Raw genomic sequence first — 17,405 nt, forward strand, 5'->3', positions numbered from 1 at the left:
AGGATTCCTATTTCCCGTACTCAGCTCCGAATCAATACTGGGACTGCTGATCCAATCCAGAAGGACATGTATCCCCTGCCACGTATTGATGACGCCATTGATTGTTTACATTCTGCCTCCTATTTTCCTCAGTTGACTTGTGATCAGGCTATTGGCAGATCCCCATGCACCCGGAAGATAAAGAAAAGACGGCATTCATCACCCCAGACGGGCTGTATGAATTTAATGTGATGCCGTTTGGATTATGTAACGCTCCAGCCGTGTTCGAAAGATTCATGGATACAGTTTTGCGCAGACTGAAGTGGCACATTTGTATGTGTTATTTGGACGATGTAGTGATATTCGGGACTACTTTTCCTGAACACAACAGTCGATTAGAGATTGTCTTGGAGTGTATTGAGAAAGCTGGTCTGGTACTCAATTCCAAATGTCGTTTTGGAGAACGCCAGACTGTGGTACTTGGACATCTCGTAGACAAAGATGGAATCAGGCCTGATCCAAAAAAAATCGAAGCTGTCACTTGTTTTAAACCACCGAAATCGTTAAAACAGCTCAGGTTTTGCTCCTATTTTCGGCGTTTTGTTCCGAAGTTTGCTGACCTAGCATATCCCCTTGCTTGTCTTCTGCAAAAAGGTGTGCCTTTCAAGTAGACTGCAGATTGTGACTCCGCCTTTCGTCAGTTAAAATTTATTTTGACATCAGGGCCTGTACTACGCCATTTCTGCCCTTCAGCTCCAACAGAACTTCACACTGACGTCAGCGCAGTTGGAGTTGGTGCTGTGCTCATACAGCGCCACAATGGCGATGAACATGTCGTTGCGTATGCAAGCCGTTCTTTGAGCAAGGCTGAGCCTAATTGCACAGTAACTGAACAGGAATGCTTAGCTGTTGTTTTCGGTGTGCAACGGTTTAGGTCATATCTTTATGGATGTGCATTTAATGTTTTGACGGACCATCATTCCTTATGTTGGCCGTAAACCTTCGTGACCCCTGTGGACGCCTTGCGCGGTGAGCTTTGCGCCTGCAAGAATTCAATTTTACTGTGTCTTTTAAGAGTGGTCGTAAGCACGGTAATGCTGACTGCCTGTCACGGTTGCCGCTTGAAACTACTGATTGCGACAATGAGATCTTGGATAAATATATAGCTGCCATCTCTCCAAGCTTCCCCAATGTTGGTGAATTTAAGATTGCGCAGCGGAATGACAAGGAGTTAGCACCGCTTTTTGATGCAGCAAGTTCCCGGAACCCTCTGCCCTCATTCTGCATTTGTGACGGTCTACTATACAGGAAGAACTACTCGTCAGTAGGTGCGCGGTTTCTTGGGGTAGTTCCTACAAGTCTTAGGTGTTAGGTTCTTCGGGTAATGCACGACGATGCCACAGCTGGACACTTGGGTTTCGCCAGGACATTGCACAGGACTAAGGAACGTTTTTATTGGCCAAAGATCCGTCAAACTACTCAACGTTATGTGGCCAGCTGCCTCCAGTGCCAGCGTTTCAAGCACCCAACCTGCTCACCGCCGGGTCATCTTCAGCCTATAACGCCACCACGAACCCCATTCGAACAGGCAGGAATTGACCTTCTAGGACCATTTCCCCGATCCTCCAACGGAAACTGCTGGGTCATCGTGTGCATTGATTATCTTACGCAGCACTGTGAAACTGCTGCTATACCGTCAGCCACTGTTTCTAATGTCTCGGCTTTCCTCCTACGGTCCATTATTCTTTGACATGGGCCTCCTCGTGTGTTAATAAGCGACCGTGGGCGACAGTTTACTGCAGAAGTTGTAGAGGAACTTCTTCGCCTCTGCTCATCCCGTTTTCGCCATTCAACTCCTTACCACCCACAAACAAACGGTCTTGCCGAACGCACCAATCGTACGCTTAGCAATATGCTTGCAATGTATGTCGGCTCCCGCCACAAAAACTGGGATGAAGTCCTTCCATTTATAACGTACGCATTTAACACTGCTAGGCACGAAACGACAGGCTACAGTCCGTTTTTTCTTCTTTGCGCACGACCTCCACAAACTACTTTGGACTCATTTTTACCTTTCTCACTCCCTGCAGAAACTTCACTCGTGCATACTTACTCTTTGGCTGAAGAAGCTCGTCGACTCTCTAGAATTCGCACACTTGCCTCCCAGGAACGCTACAAGCAATGCTATGACAAGCGTCATCAAGGTGTTAACTATACCCCTGGTGATTTGGTGTGGCTTTGGACGCCGTTGCGTAAGCGCGGCTTGTCCCAGAAACTGTTGCACCACTATACTGGTCCGTTCATTTTACTGGAAAGCCTCAGCGCAGTAAACTTTGTAGTCTTTCGTCTGACCACCCAAGGTCGTCGTTCTCAGAAGACTCAAGTAGTCCACGTGGCCCGCATGAAGCCCTTCTATCAACGTGACGAACCTTGACTTGCCCGGTGGGCATCGTCTATGAAGAGGGCAGTGTCACGCACTTCCTACGGTCCTGTTTTGGAGGAAGATGAGGTTTGGCGGGATAAGGAGAACAAGAGGAAGCTGGTTCTGTGCACTCTGGTGTGCTAATCTCCAGCGCACCCTAACATCTGTGTAAATAAACCTCATAACAATATCAGTCCTGGAATCCTCTTTAAAGAAATCGTGTGAACATTGCATGCAAATTGGCTTTAAACTTCAGATTGAAAGGCTACATAAGGCAGCCTTCCTACAGAACGTTATATCTGCTGTAGTTGAGTCCTTGATTAAAAATGTAAAAGGTACGAGAGGTAGAGGCACTCAAGAGAATTCTGGAAGGGTTAAACCTGTAGTTGTGCCCTATTGTGATCGCACGGAGCACAACTTGAAGAAGGTCGCAAATAAATTCAAAGTCCCCGTAGTATTTTCTGCCCCTTGCAAGCTGGCTTCCCTGTGCTCTCGGATTAATAACCCGAGACCAGTAAAGGAAACATGTGGAACACGCCATGCCCAACCATATGTCGGGTGCAAGGAAGGCGTATTATATCAGATCCCACTCACTTGCGGTAAGGTATGCGTCGGCCAGACTGGAAGAAGTTTGAATGAGTGTTTGAGAGAGCACGAGCGATCGCTTGAGAAAGGCACTGGATCCAATCTGCTGATTCATTGCAAGAAGTGCAAATGCATGCTTATCCTTAAAGAAACTTCTGTACTGGATAAAAGTCGAGACAATGTAGCTCGTGAGCTAAAAGAAGCCTTCGTCATAAAAAAGGAAAGGTCTAGATTGCGTTAGCAAACCTCCAAAGTGCTGTATCAAAGTGAGTTCTGTTTTTTTAGAAGGGCGCAGTTGAATTTTCGCGCATGGATTCAGAATCGCAATAAGATGCGCATGCCTGATGAATTGAATAACTAATATCTTTATTACTAGAGCGCTTGAAGTGGGGGGGGGGTTTCCTTTAGTCGTTTGTTTGAAAAGTTGTTTTGTGATTGTCAGTTTTTGATCAATTTTTGTGATTGTCTTTGTGTTCCATCGGGCCCTATACACCACGTGTCATAGATCAGTTTGTTGTTTCCGAACCATCGATCATAACTGTTTTTATCGCTTTTATGCCTGTTGTCTTTTATCGGTTTTATGGTCCTTTCACCTTTTGACCTTTGCTGCCTCTGATTAGCGCCGCCACGGTGTGCCTATATAATGTGTGTTTCCCTTCAATAAAAGATAAGTTGTCAGTGAGCGCTTGTCCGTGTCTTCTTTCATGTGAATGTGTTGTTAGCGCTTCGTCCATTTTTGAAAAATACTCCCTATATATGTGGAGCATTTTAACACTCGAGCACTCTTTTTTTATGTGTACATACAACTCGGAACTCTTGAATCCTTTTTTTCTCAAAAGGCACTGTTTTTTTCTGTTACATCAACATGAATAAAGTTACACTGAGTGAAATGTTCTTTTTTCAAATATTGTAGCCTCATTTAATATATATTAAGGAATGCAATGAGCCTGGAACTGAATGAAAGGTTAATTTAGCATATTTGAAGGTAAATCATTGTGTTTAAAAAGTTACATATTCATTTTTTGAGGCTCTGTACCCCCTGATGGCATCAAAATGATATTGCCACGCACTTCCCGCGGTACTTATTGAAGGAAGATGAGGTTTGGCGGGATAAGCAGAAGAAGAGGAAGCTGCTTCTGCCCGCTCTTGTGTGCTATTCTCTAGCGCAGCCTAAGATCTGTCTAAATAAACGTCGTAACAAGTGTGGTGGAGTTTGCGGGCTAAAGATCACCACGGAACCTCTCCTACTTCGCCGGAGCAGAAGAATTGCTGGGCTACCCCCTCTACGGACGGAGATGGCGCAAGCAGATGTTTCAACGCCGCCCATGCCAACAGCATAACCGACCACCCCACAGCCTTATCGGGAACCCCGACAGTTCTATGGCAAGCCTGGGGAAGACGTGGATGACTGGCTCACCCACTACAATCGGGTGAGCAAATACAACCGCTGGGATGCGAATACCAAGCTGGCGAATGCGGTATTCTTTCTTGAAGAAGCTGCACTAACATGGTTTGACAATCATGAAGCATCCCTTACCACCTGGGATCGCTTCATGGAAGAAATGAGAGCGGGATTCAGCGATGCCGATGCTCGAAAAAAAAGCGCAGAACAGACTCTGGCTCAGCGAGCACAAGTACCGGGGGAGACCTGCACAATTTATATAGAAGAAGTCCTCAAGCTATGCAGAATAGTTGATGATCGAATGACAGAAGAAGACAAAGTGGGCCATCTCCTCAAAGGAATAGCGCAAGATGTGTACAACTTTCTCATCTGCAAGGAGGATTTGAATACCACCGCTGATGTAACACGACACTGCCGCACGTTTGAATCTTTGAAGCGACGCCGTATCATTCCGAGGTTTGGTCGGCTGCCTAATGTGACAACTGTCGCTAGTGTGGATGTGTCTGAAACGACAAGCCTGGCAGATACAATTCGCCAGATCGTCCGCGAAGAGCTTCGGAGGCATCAAGATATTGGGGGCCATGTCAGACCCGTCTACAGGAGTACCACTTGGTCAGACAGCCCATCTTCTACCTGTTATGATCCCTCTGTTACGTCTCCTTCGGACACCCGATGCTCTGCTGCTCATCGCCCGAACATCCAGCCTCTCAACATCAACGCCTACAACAGCGAGCACTCTCGTCCTCCTCGTCGACCACATCCAGAGCATGAAACGTTTAATACAAGCGATGATGAGCCTTATTCATCGAATAAACGTGAGCCGCCAGTGTGTTATACCTGTGGAATGATCGGCCACATTTCCCGCTTTTCCCGCAACCGTCGTCCGTACCAGCAGTATCGCCGACAATGGGTGAACTCCCGTACAAGGCTTCCTGCTGACGATGATTCATATAGAAGAACACCTGGCCGGAATGAGTACAGAACAACAGCTAACCGACAAGAACGCGGAATGGTACTGAACCGAAACGAATCACCGGCCTCTGACCGTAGCCTGACACCACCATCTCGGTGCCTACGACAATCCCCTTCTCCCCGACGACGGTCGCCACCTCCGGGAAACTAGTGAGTGCGGCCGATGGAGGTGAGGTCGCAAAAGATTCTAGCTTACTCATGCCTCTGCCCATTTCGATGTTCAAAAACCGAATTGAAGTGTTTGTGGACGTTGTACGTGCTATGGCGTTGTTGGACACAGGTGCAACTATTTCTATTATAAGTCTCGCTTTTAAAAACTGCCTTGGTCGTAAAATTATGTTTGCTTGGGATAGTGCGACAACATTATGTGGTGTTGGTGGCGAACCGCTTAACCCACTTGGAGTCTGTTCCGTGAATCTTGTTATCGCCGGCCACACATTTCGAACTGAATTCGCAGTACTTACTCGATCAACGCATGACGTAATTCTTGGACTCGATTTTCTGGAGCAATGTGGGGCCACTCTCGACTTTCGCAATGGAGACATTTCTGTGAGCACTCGAATTGAATCTGCTTTGCGTGAAAATTCGCGGACCCATCCTAGCACGCTTTCGGTTTCGGAAGACATAGTCATTCCTGCAATGTCAGCAGAGTTTATACGAGTTGTTAGTTCCAGCTGTGCCAGTGATGCGTTCGACGCTGTGGTTGAACCACTCACCCTCAACTGCGCGAAGATAAGTATTCTGATTCCCCGCTGCATCATCTCAGTCATGAATGGCCATTCTTCTTTGTGGACGACTAACTGCTCTAACGAACCTGTTGTATTACCACGTGGTCTAAAACTTGACAACTTTGACGAAGACACTTTTAAATCAGTGGCCGTGCTCAGCGCAGACAATTCCCAGCCTACCGCATGCTCAGAAGAAGATGAGACAAAATTTCTTGCCATGATTAACAAATCCCTGCCAACAAGTGACCGTCACAGTTTAGTAGAAGTTCTGGCGAAACATACTGCGGCTTTCGATTTCTCTCGGGACTCGCCACCACGGATTCCCATTTCCCGTACTCAGCACCGAATCAATACAGGAACAGCTGATCCTATCCGCCAGAAGCCTTATCGTGTATCCCCATCAGAATGCCAAACAATCGAAGAACAAGTTCGTGACATGCTGCATAAGGGCATCATTCAGGAATCGTCTAGTCCGTGGGCTGCCCCTGTGATTCTAGTCAAAAAGAAAGATGGCACATGGCGATTTTGTGTTGATTATCGACGTCTGAATACTGTTGCCAAGAAGGACGTGTATCCCCTGCCACGTATTGATGACGCCATTGATTGCTTACATTCCGCCTCCTATTTTTCCTCAGTTGACCTGCGATCAGGCTATTGGCAGATCCCCATGCACCCGGAAGATAAAGAAAAGACGGCATTCATCACCCCAGACGGGCTGTATGAATTTAATGTGATGCCGTTTGGATTATGTAACGCTCCAGCCACGTTCGAAAGATTCATGGATACAGTTTTGCGTGGGCTGAAGTGGCACATTTGTATGTGTTATTTGGACGATGTAGTGATATTCGGGAAAACTTTTCATGAACACAACAGTCGATTAGAGGTTGTCTTGGAGTGTATTGAGAAAGCTGGTCTGGTACTCAATTCCAAGAAATGTCGTTTTGGAGAACGCCAGACTGTGGTACTTGGACATCTCATAGACAAGGATGGAATCAGGCCTGATCCGAAAAAGATTGAAGCTGTCACTTGTTTTAAACCGCCGAAATCGTTAAAACAGCTCAGGAGTTCTTTGGGGCTTTGCTCCTATTTTCGGCGTTTTGTTCCAAAATTTGCTGATCTAGCATATCCCCTTACTTGTCTTCTGCAAAAAGATGTGCCTTTCAAGTGGACTGCCGATTGTGACTCCGCCTTTCGTCAGTTAAAGTTTATTTTGACATCAGGACCAGTACTACGCCACTTCTGTCCATCAGCTCCAACAGAACTTCACACTGACGCCAGCGCAGTTGGAATTGGTGCTGTGCTCATACAGCGCCACAATGGCAATGAACATGTCGTTGCGTATGCAAGCCGTTCTTTGAGCAAGGCTGAGCGTAATTACACAGTAACTGAACAGGAATGCTTAGCTGTTGTATTCGGTGTGCAACGGTTTAGGTCATATCTTTATGGATGTGCATTTAAAATTGTGACGGACCATCATTCCTTATGTTGGCTTGTAAACCTTCATGACCCCTGTGGACGCCTTGCGCGGTGGGCTTTGCGCCTTCAAGAATTCAATTTTACTGTGTCTTTTAAGAGTGGTCGTAAGCACGGTGATGCTGACTGCTTTTCACGGTTGCCACTTGAAACTACTGATTGCGACAATGAGGTCTTGGATGAATATATAGCTGCTATCTCTACAGGTTTCCCTGATGTTTGTGAATTCAAGATTGCGCAGCGGCACGACAACGAGTTGGCGCCGCTTTTTGAGGCAGCAAAATCGCGGAACCCTACGACCTCATTCTGCATTCGTGACGGTGTACTATACAGAAAGAACTACTCGTCAGTAGGTGCGCGGCTTCTTCTGGTAGTTCCTACAAGTCTTAGGTGTCAGGTTCTTCGGGTAATGCACGACGATGCCACAGCTGGACACTTGGGTTTCGCAAGGACATTGCACAGGACTAAAGAACGTTTTTATTGGCCGAAGATGCGTCAAACTACTCAACGTTATGTGGCCAGCTGCCTCCAGTGCCAGCGTTTAAAGCACCCAACCTGCTCACCGCCGGGTCATCTTCAGCCTATAACGCCACCACGAACCCCATTCGAACAGGCAGGAATTGATCTTCTAGGACCGTTTCCCCGTTCCTCCAACGGAAACCGCTGGGTCATAGTGTGCGTAGACTACCTCACGCGGTACTGTGAAACTGCTGCTATACCGTCAGCCACTGCTTCTGATGTCTCTGCATTCCTCCTACGGTCCATCATTCTTCGACATGGGCCTCCTCGTGTGTTAATAAGCGATCGTGGCCGACAGTTTACAGCAGAAGTTGTAGAAGAACTTCTTCGCCTCTGCTCATCCCATTTTCGCCATTCAACTCCTTACCGCCCACAAACAAACGGTCTTACCGAACGCACCAATCGGACGCTTAGCAATATGCTCGCAATGTATGTCGACTCCCGCCACAAAAACTGGGATGAAGTCCTTCCGTTTATAACATACGCATTTAACACTGCTAAGCACGAAACGACAGGCTACAGTCCGTTTTTTCTTCTCTATGCACGACCTCCACGAAGCACTTTGGACACGTTTCTGCCTTTCTCACTCCCTGCTGAAACTTCACTAGCGCATACTCTCTCTTTGGCTGAAGAAGCTCGTCGACTCGCTAGACTTCGCACTCTGGCCTCCCAGGAATGCTACAAGCAACGCTATGACAAGCGTCATCAAGATGTTAATTATGTCCCTGGGGACTTGGTGTGGCTTTGGACGCCGTTGCGTAAGCGCGGCTTGTGCCAGAAACTGTTGCACCACTATACTGGCCCTTTCGTTGTATTGGAACGCCTCAGCGCAGTAAACTTTGTAGTCTCTCGCGTGACCACCCAAGGGCGTCGTTCTCGGAAGACTCAAGTAGTCCACGTGGCCCGCATGAAGCCCTTCTATCAACGTGACGAACCTTGACTGGCCCGGCGGGCATCGTCTGCGAAGGGGGCAGTGTCACGCACTTCCCGCGGTACTTATTGAAGGAAGGTGAAGTTTGGCGGGATAAGCAGAAGAAGAGGAAGCTGCTTCTGCCCGCTCTTGTGTGCTATTCTCTAGCGCAGCCTAATATCTGTCTAAATAAACGTCGTAACAATATGCCTAAAAATTAAAAATAAGCAAAATTTTGTTATTAAATATGCAAGTGTTTTTCCTCAAGAGTGGCTTCATACCTTAAGTGTCCCAAAACAGCTGCATCATTAAAGTTTCAAACTGTTTGCTGGAGACATTGTTTAAAATTTGTTCGCATGCTGGAAATTGTGGCCATTTTTGCTACTGAAGAAACTATCTGCAGTTTCACAAACATTCCAAAATGGTTTCAAACTGTGCAGCATTAAACCCGGGTGCCATGCTGAGGATACCATTTCGGTTGATTTGTGTGTTGCCAGTACCATCGCCTCCTTTATACTTTCTGTGCCTGGCAACTCTGCGCTCCATGGCCGTCGTTGCCTCTCCTCCTTCGTTGGGAAGTTACGCCGCTGGCTGCCAAGAGATGGCGACACCGACGTAGGGTCACCCTCGCCAGGCGAGTGCCGGGTGCGCCGCGTCGCAGAGCAGTCCGGGCAGCCATGTGCTGTCGATCTCTCGTTGTTTCGTGGGCTATTTCGCATTGTTCAAGGTCTTGCTTTTTTCTCTGCCTTCGGATGCTACAGGAATGCAGCATTGTACCAACTGGTAAGTGCCAGCTTTGTTTTATCCTTCCAGCGATCGCTTCGCAGTATTCAGCTGCATTGAGGCTTTGAAAAATAGTGACGGCACAAAAAACTATGTTTATTACGCGTCAGTACTGCAGTAGCAATATTAGATGTGCACGTGTGTTTTGTGGACTGCAATGCTAATTGCTTCCCTACCTAGCTCGTCTAGTATGTCGGGCGTGCTCCTGCGTAGTTTTCGTTTTTTTTTTTGCAGTACACGTAATTGTGATACTTTGGGATAAAATTGAAACACAAGCTTTACATGGCTTTATCCATTGTGACGATGGCTACTTTAACTTGAGTTAAACCGAATGATGCAAAATCTATATTAGTCTCCCTTGTCAGCTCGATCGCTGTGTCCCTCTCTAGCATCGGAAACCGAAAAACTCATATTCAACCGCATTGAGGCCTGTGAAAAATAATGACAGCACCAGAAACTGTGATTATAACGCGTCAGTAAAGCAATAATAATATTAAATGCGCACGTGTATTTTCTGGACTGCGATGCTAATTTCCTCCCTTGTTAGCTCGTTTGTGTGGTATGTTGCATATGCTCCAGTGCAGTACTTTTCTTTTGGCTAATTGCATAATTCTGTGATAAAATAAAAACACAAGCTTTACCTCTTATGACGATTACTTTGGAGTGAGCGAGACAGAAAGATACAACGCGTACATTTGTTCTCCTTGTTCATTAAGTTAAAAAAATTGTTTTGCCCGACGTGCTGAATCATTGAAAGTAACAGCTGATACCGAAGTTATTCCACTTGCAGATCCCAATGACATACTGCTGTGTGCCACTGTGCCGGTTGGACAGTAAAAAGAAGGAGCCTGGTGTTTCTTTTCATGAGATCCCCGTCGAAGCTGCGCTGCGTGAGCAATGGCTGACAGCAATACGGAGAGGCGACTGGGTACCGAATTGCACTTCCGACTATTCAAGGGTATGCAGCAAACATTTAAAAAACTGACTTCGCAGAAGGAAAAAGGCGCCGTCTGAAAAAGGGAGTTGTACCATCAGTGTTCACTGACTACCCGTCATACTTGCAACCTCAAATATTGAAGGAGAGGAACAGTGCAAGCGTAAGAAAAAGAGCAGCTTTTGAGACCCACCATAGCTAAGATGAGCCAGCGAAAAAGCTCATGAAGCACGACGAAAGCACGAGCGTTGAAACGCCAACTTCTGATACTGACAGTGAGGTCTCTGAAGCCTCTCCAACTACGAGCGTCAACTATATTGAAGTGCAGCAACATCAACCAAGAGCTATTTGTAGAAACAAAGAAAAAGAACTCGTCCGCGCCGACAAAACAACGCAAGCTGACATCAGATCTTCCAACCTGCTGGCAGTGGAAAGAATTAAGTGGAAGAGGAAGGAGAGAGACCTAAAAAAGCAAATAGACAGGCTTCGCACAACAGTAGATAAATATAAAATGGAGCTGGAAAGGCTTAAAGAAGACAGTAATTCTGAGAATATGGCGTATATCCGGAGACAAGCGGAAGAAAAAAACATTGCTGCCGTTTTCCTGCTGAACTAAGTTGTCAATTTCAAGCGAAAAATGCCAATATGGTCGGAAGATGTAGTATGACACTGCATTATCCTTAGAAATCTTTCTACAAAATCCTATGAGCATGTCCAAAAGGAAAGATTGTGGAAGCTTCCGAGCAGAAACACGCTGCAGAACTTCATTGGAAGTACTTCTGGAGAAACACGCTTCAGTGACTTGGTACAAGCCCGGCTGAAATCAGAGCTGGACAAGCTGGAATCGCCGCATACCAGAGTATGTTCTCTCATCGTCGATGAGATGCGAATCAAGCCAAAGCTACAGTATAACAAGCAGCAAGATAGTTTCGTGGGCCATGTGGACATGGGTGTGGCCACCGATCTTGAGAGTACGCCGGTACTGGCAAATTCCTTGCTTTAATTTGTAGTTAACGGTCTGTCTACTTCATACAGAATACCAGCATCGTACGTTTTTACTAAAGGGCTATATGGCGCACAGCTGTCCAAATTGATGCGATATGTCCTCACTAAGGTCGAAGAGGCTGGCTTCAAGGTGGTGCGCCTTGTGACAACCATAAAATAAACGTGAGTGCCATAAAGGACCTCTGCGGCGGATTCCTCATGTACAGGATACCGCATCCGTGTAATCATGAGCAGCTGCTGTTTTTAAGCTTCGATTATTGCCGCGTTTTCAAAAACATCCGCTCTCAGTTCCTTGCACGCGACTTTGGAAATAAAGGAGAAGTTACATCATCTCACTTGAAGAAACTCTACAAGATGCAGAAAGATTGGATTGTAAAATCTTTGAGGAGTCTAACCAGAAAACATGTTTTTCCGAACAATATTGAAAAAATGAACGTCAAACGAGCTGTCGAAGTTCTTTCTCCAGATGTTAAATCTGCTCTGAAGTTTTTGAAAGAGCACGCAGGACAAAGCTGCCATATGTCATTTTCCTATTCGGGACCAACAATACTATTTATGAAGAACATCCATTGGTGGTTCTTACTGCACGACACCAGCAACAAACAACAACATATCGAGGAAACGTTCCCTGGCATCAGGCACTTTGACGACAAAAATGATTCTAGGCTGGAATGGCTAGAAGTTGCCTTTCCGCTATATATCGACCAACTAAAGAAAGATGCAACTCATCCTCGTGGCTTTTTCACAGCCGAAACGTACGAGGCCCTTCTACTCACAAGTTACTCGACTGCTTGCTGCATCTGCTATCTGCTAGCTGAGGAGAAGTTCTGTTTTGTACTAACGAGAAATTCAACAGTGACCCAATTGAAGCGCTGTTTGGAACCCTGAGGTGGTCACTGGGGTGCAACGACCAACTTGACGTGCGGTCAGTACTCTGACTAGAAAATGTCTTGAAGACGGGAATTGCCGCGACATCTGAACACAGCAACGTGCTCTATCATGGGGATCAGGCCTTCAGGTGGGATAGGCCTTCGCCCTGCAGTGGGTATAGTCAGGCTGATGATGATGATGATGATGCTTAGTAGCAGTTATCCCACAAGCGAATAACAGCGCTCCTGCCCCCACGCCGGCTTTCATACCCGTGCGCCTTGACCCCTACGTCAGTGGCGCCCTCAGCGGCAGTGCTACGCAACTTTACTTGACGGCGCCGCTCTATTGTTCACGCGGTGCGTTGACAGGCACAGAAAGTATATAGGAGGCTATGCCAGTATACATACTTTTGTCTAGCTAGTTGTCATAGTTTGATTTTTCATGAAAAAGAAAGGCAATCATTTCTGAAAAAAGTTTCTGTTACACCGTCATCACCGTAACAATACATAAATTTTGCACGTTGCAGTATGTAGATTTCCAAAAACATATATTTATGAAAACATCCGTTCAGTGCAGATTAAGACATGATAAGAATCTTACCTGAACTTAATTCAGTCAACCTCCTCACTATTAAATGGTAGTATGGAAAGTGTCATTGATCAGAAAAGTAAACCTGGCACAACTCATTGTTTTTCTTTCAATGAAAATGCTAAGAGGCATGCCGCTAGTTGTTTCTCTAAGTAGCCATTATTTAGTGACAGCTACAGTGTTGTGTTCATACTGTATAGAGCAGCCAAATTATTTTATATTTTCAGCAATCGCATAATACTAACCCAGGGCTCAGAAAACTCCAGGAGTTGAATTACATATGAGAGTCCTTATAGGGGGTATTCACTGATGCGCTGTGCGTGGTGCATTGTGGGTAATTGAGGCGCAGTCGGCCATTTTTGTGTCCACGGAACGAACAGGGCGAACGTACGTATCAAGTGCTGTCGTGCAGTTCTACAAGCAGTGGCATTTGCAGCTATATATGTTGTTTATTGAGCTATCGTAGACTGTAATAGACGCGTGCACAGTGTAAACAACGGAAGCTGAACAGCTGCGCGAACGACCTCGGCATTTTAAGGTTCCGGATGTACGCACGATCAACTCCACTCGAACGGGACACCTCACCGAGATGCGACGTCACGTATGGCTGGCACGGCTCATTCGCACAAGTATCATGGAATATGAGAAATGTATGTCAAAATGGGCTGGACTGGAGTCTTCCGGATGTGCCCTAGCAGCCAGCTCTTGTCACTATCCGTGCACGACTGTTCTTCACGCACTCAGAAGACACATTCCCGGTAAACAGAGCAGCGCCTCAATGTATCGTTTCCAGTCATGCGCATGCATGCAGTGCGCCGCCAACACCTCCTCTTCGGGTTTTGCTGCAATAAAATTCTTCAAAGAGGGCTCGCTGAACTTTGTGTTTGCCGTACTTGCCTCATTCGATCAGAAGGCGGATGTTCGCATCGTCTGTGTCGGCTGCTATTCAAAGCAGACCGCATGCAGATTCGGCGAAGGAACGTAGGCGGGCAGAGTTGTTTTGCAGAAGGTTTGAAGAACTTTATAAACTTATTTATCTCTAATAGGTCAGTAGGCTTGCGATTGGTTTCTTGTGACGAAGCTCGTCCGTAGGACGAGGAATTCATAAATGTCGCATATATTTATGTGTGGGCACAAGCCGACTGTACAGTTGCGCATATCGACTGAACACGGGTCGGTACCAAAGTTTTGTTTCGTACAGGTCTGTCTGCATCGCGCACACTTTGCCGATAAATCGAACTGTCACTCATGATACCGATGGAGTTTTCATAACAATGGTGCTGGCATGAGGCAGAGTGACTGAGCAAACGGATGCGCACGAACAGCTAAGCTAACCGCCACCCCTTACTAGTACTAGTCAGAACAGGACGCAAAGATGGCGTCGTCTGCGTACTGACGTCAGCTGTGACATCGCGTGAATACCCCTTATAGACCAGATTTTTCAGCCGCTCCCGGCCACGGCCATTTTCTGTTGACTAGTGCGCCGCCGCGCAGGCACTTCTTTGGAGACTGCACCTGCACGGTAGCCACATTTAGCCAGCCTTCAGGTGCCAGAGAACATGCCAAAGATATTTTCGCCACACGGTTTTGTCGGAGCAAGCTTATTTGCTTTTGTTATTTTTGGAATTTGCCGTGTAGGTCCCTTACTGACGATAAAACAATTGTGAACAATTGCGAACATTACACTTGCGTATGAGTCGCGTATAATTCCGCTTCCAATGCACTCTTCTTCCTTCCTGCCAGCTATTTCGAACTTGAGCAATTAGGCTGTGTTGTCGTTCGCATGCTGTGTGCCAGTCACATCAACAAATTATCGATTTATGTTCATCTGAGCTGACAAGCTAACGGCAGGCAAATTTTATTGCGCTTTATTTATGAACACCGCCGCATTAGGATAATTTCTTTTTATCCCTGGAACCTATAAAACTGTTCCGCCTGCATGTCAAGCATAATGCATCTTTTTATATACTGCATGTACCAGTGCATTGCATAATTGAAACTGCCAGTCTTGGTATGTGCGATCCGGTAGTAAATGCCAGTGTCTTTTCACGTGGACAAATATTGTTTTCTATCTCCAGTGCAGAATGCATGATTTTAATTTGAACTGAAAAGGGTGCTCCGTTTACTTATGCTCGCACCTATACAGTCTCGTGCATGGCAAATAAACAGCAGCAAAGAAATGCTAGCTGGAGCACAATTCAGTTTTCATATGATTTGTGGACTGTAGCGTCCAAAAGCGGCATCGGCTATGAGATACGCCGTAGTTGAGTGCTCTGCAAATTTATCGACTGCCTGGGGTTCTTTAACCTGTGCTGACATCGCACACTACACAAGCGCTTCAGCTTCGTCTTCATGGAAGCGCGCCCGTCGCTTCTGTGATCGAACCTATGTCTTCGAGCTCAGCAGTCAAGAGCCTTAACCACAGAGCTACCGCTGGATTGCACAGCCCCATTTAGTTATTTGTATTAAGAAGCTTAAACAGATATTAACACAGCAGCCAGGCCTCCCGAGTTTTGCAGCAACAACACAAGTGTATTTAATTTAGATGCTATTGGTGTGTATGAAACAGCTGCTTAGCTGTTTGGGCCAGGTCATAACATGTAATGAAATAATGTTGCGTCCAAGGTAGATATGTACTAATAGCACTAACAGCAAAAAAGCTATTTCTTGCATGCCATTTTGCACACCGACATCTCTCTGAAATAAGGGAACAATGATTGGGAGTCCTGGTTGTCATACTTAGATTCCCTTAAAGGAAAAATGAAAGCCAAAGACGAACCACTGTTGGCCGGAAAAACACATTTTGCCATAGCAAACTTTAGCGCAAAGCTCGTCGATCCGGTTAAATCTGACACCATGGAGTCAGGTTCAAAAATTTAATCCTTTCGCACAAAAAAAAAAAAAATCATTTATCACATGTGAAGAGCAACCCCCCCCCCCACCCCCTAAAAAAAAAAACGCCACTGCTACATATACACGGCGATTTACAGTTCGTAATCTGCATGGTAGACTGCCCTCGTATACTATGTCACGCAGGAAACATTGCGCTTCAGAATGCTGTAGTACTCTCTGGAACAGGGACAAATGTAAGTAGTGATGCACAGCACAGATCTACATGCATGCATGATAAGCGCGTTAACGACAGAATTGGAGAACGCTCACTCACAAGCACGTATTCAACACGAGGTGCCCACGTGACCCGCAGTCCCCTAGCCACTCGCGTCCGTCAGATGCCGCCTGGTGTCGAGCGTAGGAGCCCGCTAGCACATTTTTCCTTTTTTGGAGTAGCATCTTTTGGCATCCTTTGAGGGTAACTGTGGCATGCCAGTCTACTTATCATAGCTCATGGTTCCTTTTTGTCCCGAAGTGTAAAGTGATGGGGCAGTCTTTGGCAGCAGACTGGAGCTTATTAATCTTTTTTTTGACAGTGTTCACATCTTGTTTTTGTAGCACTCTAAAGATGTCATTGCTGACTTTCCTTAACATATTTGACTATTTCAATGTGCAGCCGGAGCTGTGCTGACTGCAACCTCATTTTATTTCCTTGACATTCCTGCTGAGATTAATGTGAAAGCATTCCTTTTCTCATGAGGGGCGTGACCTTTAGCGCTTGATAGAGTTATTAATAAGAGAAATAGTAGTGTTCATGCCAGGAACGCCATCCTTCTATGACTTGCTGCAAATGTGTCTGTCCTTGTCAAGGATGCTGTACAAGGGAAAGAAACACAAAGGCTAAAACAAAAGTAAATTGTCAGAAAAGCAACCAAAAGTGGCCATAATGTATCTGAATGCTTTGTATTTCCACACACAAGGACATCTAAATGCATCCTTTTTCATACATGGTCTGGAGGCAGCAGTGTTTTTCAAGAATAGGAGCAAATTTTTCTCCCATTGTGCCATACAAATGAAAAGGAAAGTAGCATGCATCTTACCAGAGCCCCCAAACAACCACCACATCTTGTAAGGTTTCTGGGGTGTTTGGAAGAATGAAGCTAGTGATTCCTCTGAAAGCATTATTGTATTTTAGTACATCACTTACACAGACTGCTGTTCTGAGTGTGCCTAAAATATGTAATCCTAAACAAGATTCTTTCGTAGGTCTCAAGTGAGTTGGCAGTGTTTGCCACTAGCACTGCTGTTTTGCATGCCAGAATGGTGGTGATGACCATTTCTCCTACCTCTGTAGAATCAGTGTGCAATGAATGACGGTGATAGGCTGTCCCAACTATAATTGG

At 46.0% G+C, this 17,405-nt stretch overlaps 1 protein-coding gene and 1 long non-coding RNA gene across 5 annotated transcripts in view; one reads left to right on the forward strand and one right to left on the reverse strand.

Annotated features, from left to right (window-relative positions):
* LOC146210123 (uncharacterized) overlaps positions 1-17,405 on the reverse strand; it is a 374,427-nt gene that overhangs the window by 197,392 nt on the left and 159,630 nt on the right. The window lies entirely within an intron of this gene.
* LOC146210134 (uncharacterized) overlaps positions 1-17,405 on the forward strand; it is an 89,581-nt gene that overhangs the window by 19,459 nt on the left and 52,717 nt on the right. The gene's annotated exons all lie outside the window — the stretch shown is intronic.

Source organism: Amblyomma maculatum, chromosome 1 (assembly GCF_055883805.1).
Source record: "Amblyomma maculatum isolate TAMU_Amacu chromosome 1, ASM5588380v1, whole genome shotgun sequence".
Classification (NCBI taxonomy): Eukaryota; Metazoa; Arthropoda; class Arachnida; order Ixodida; family Ixodidae; genus Amblyomma; species Amblyomma maculatum.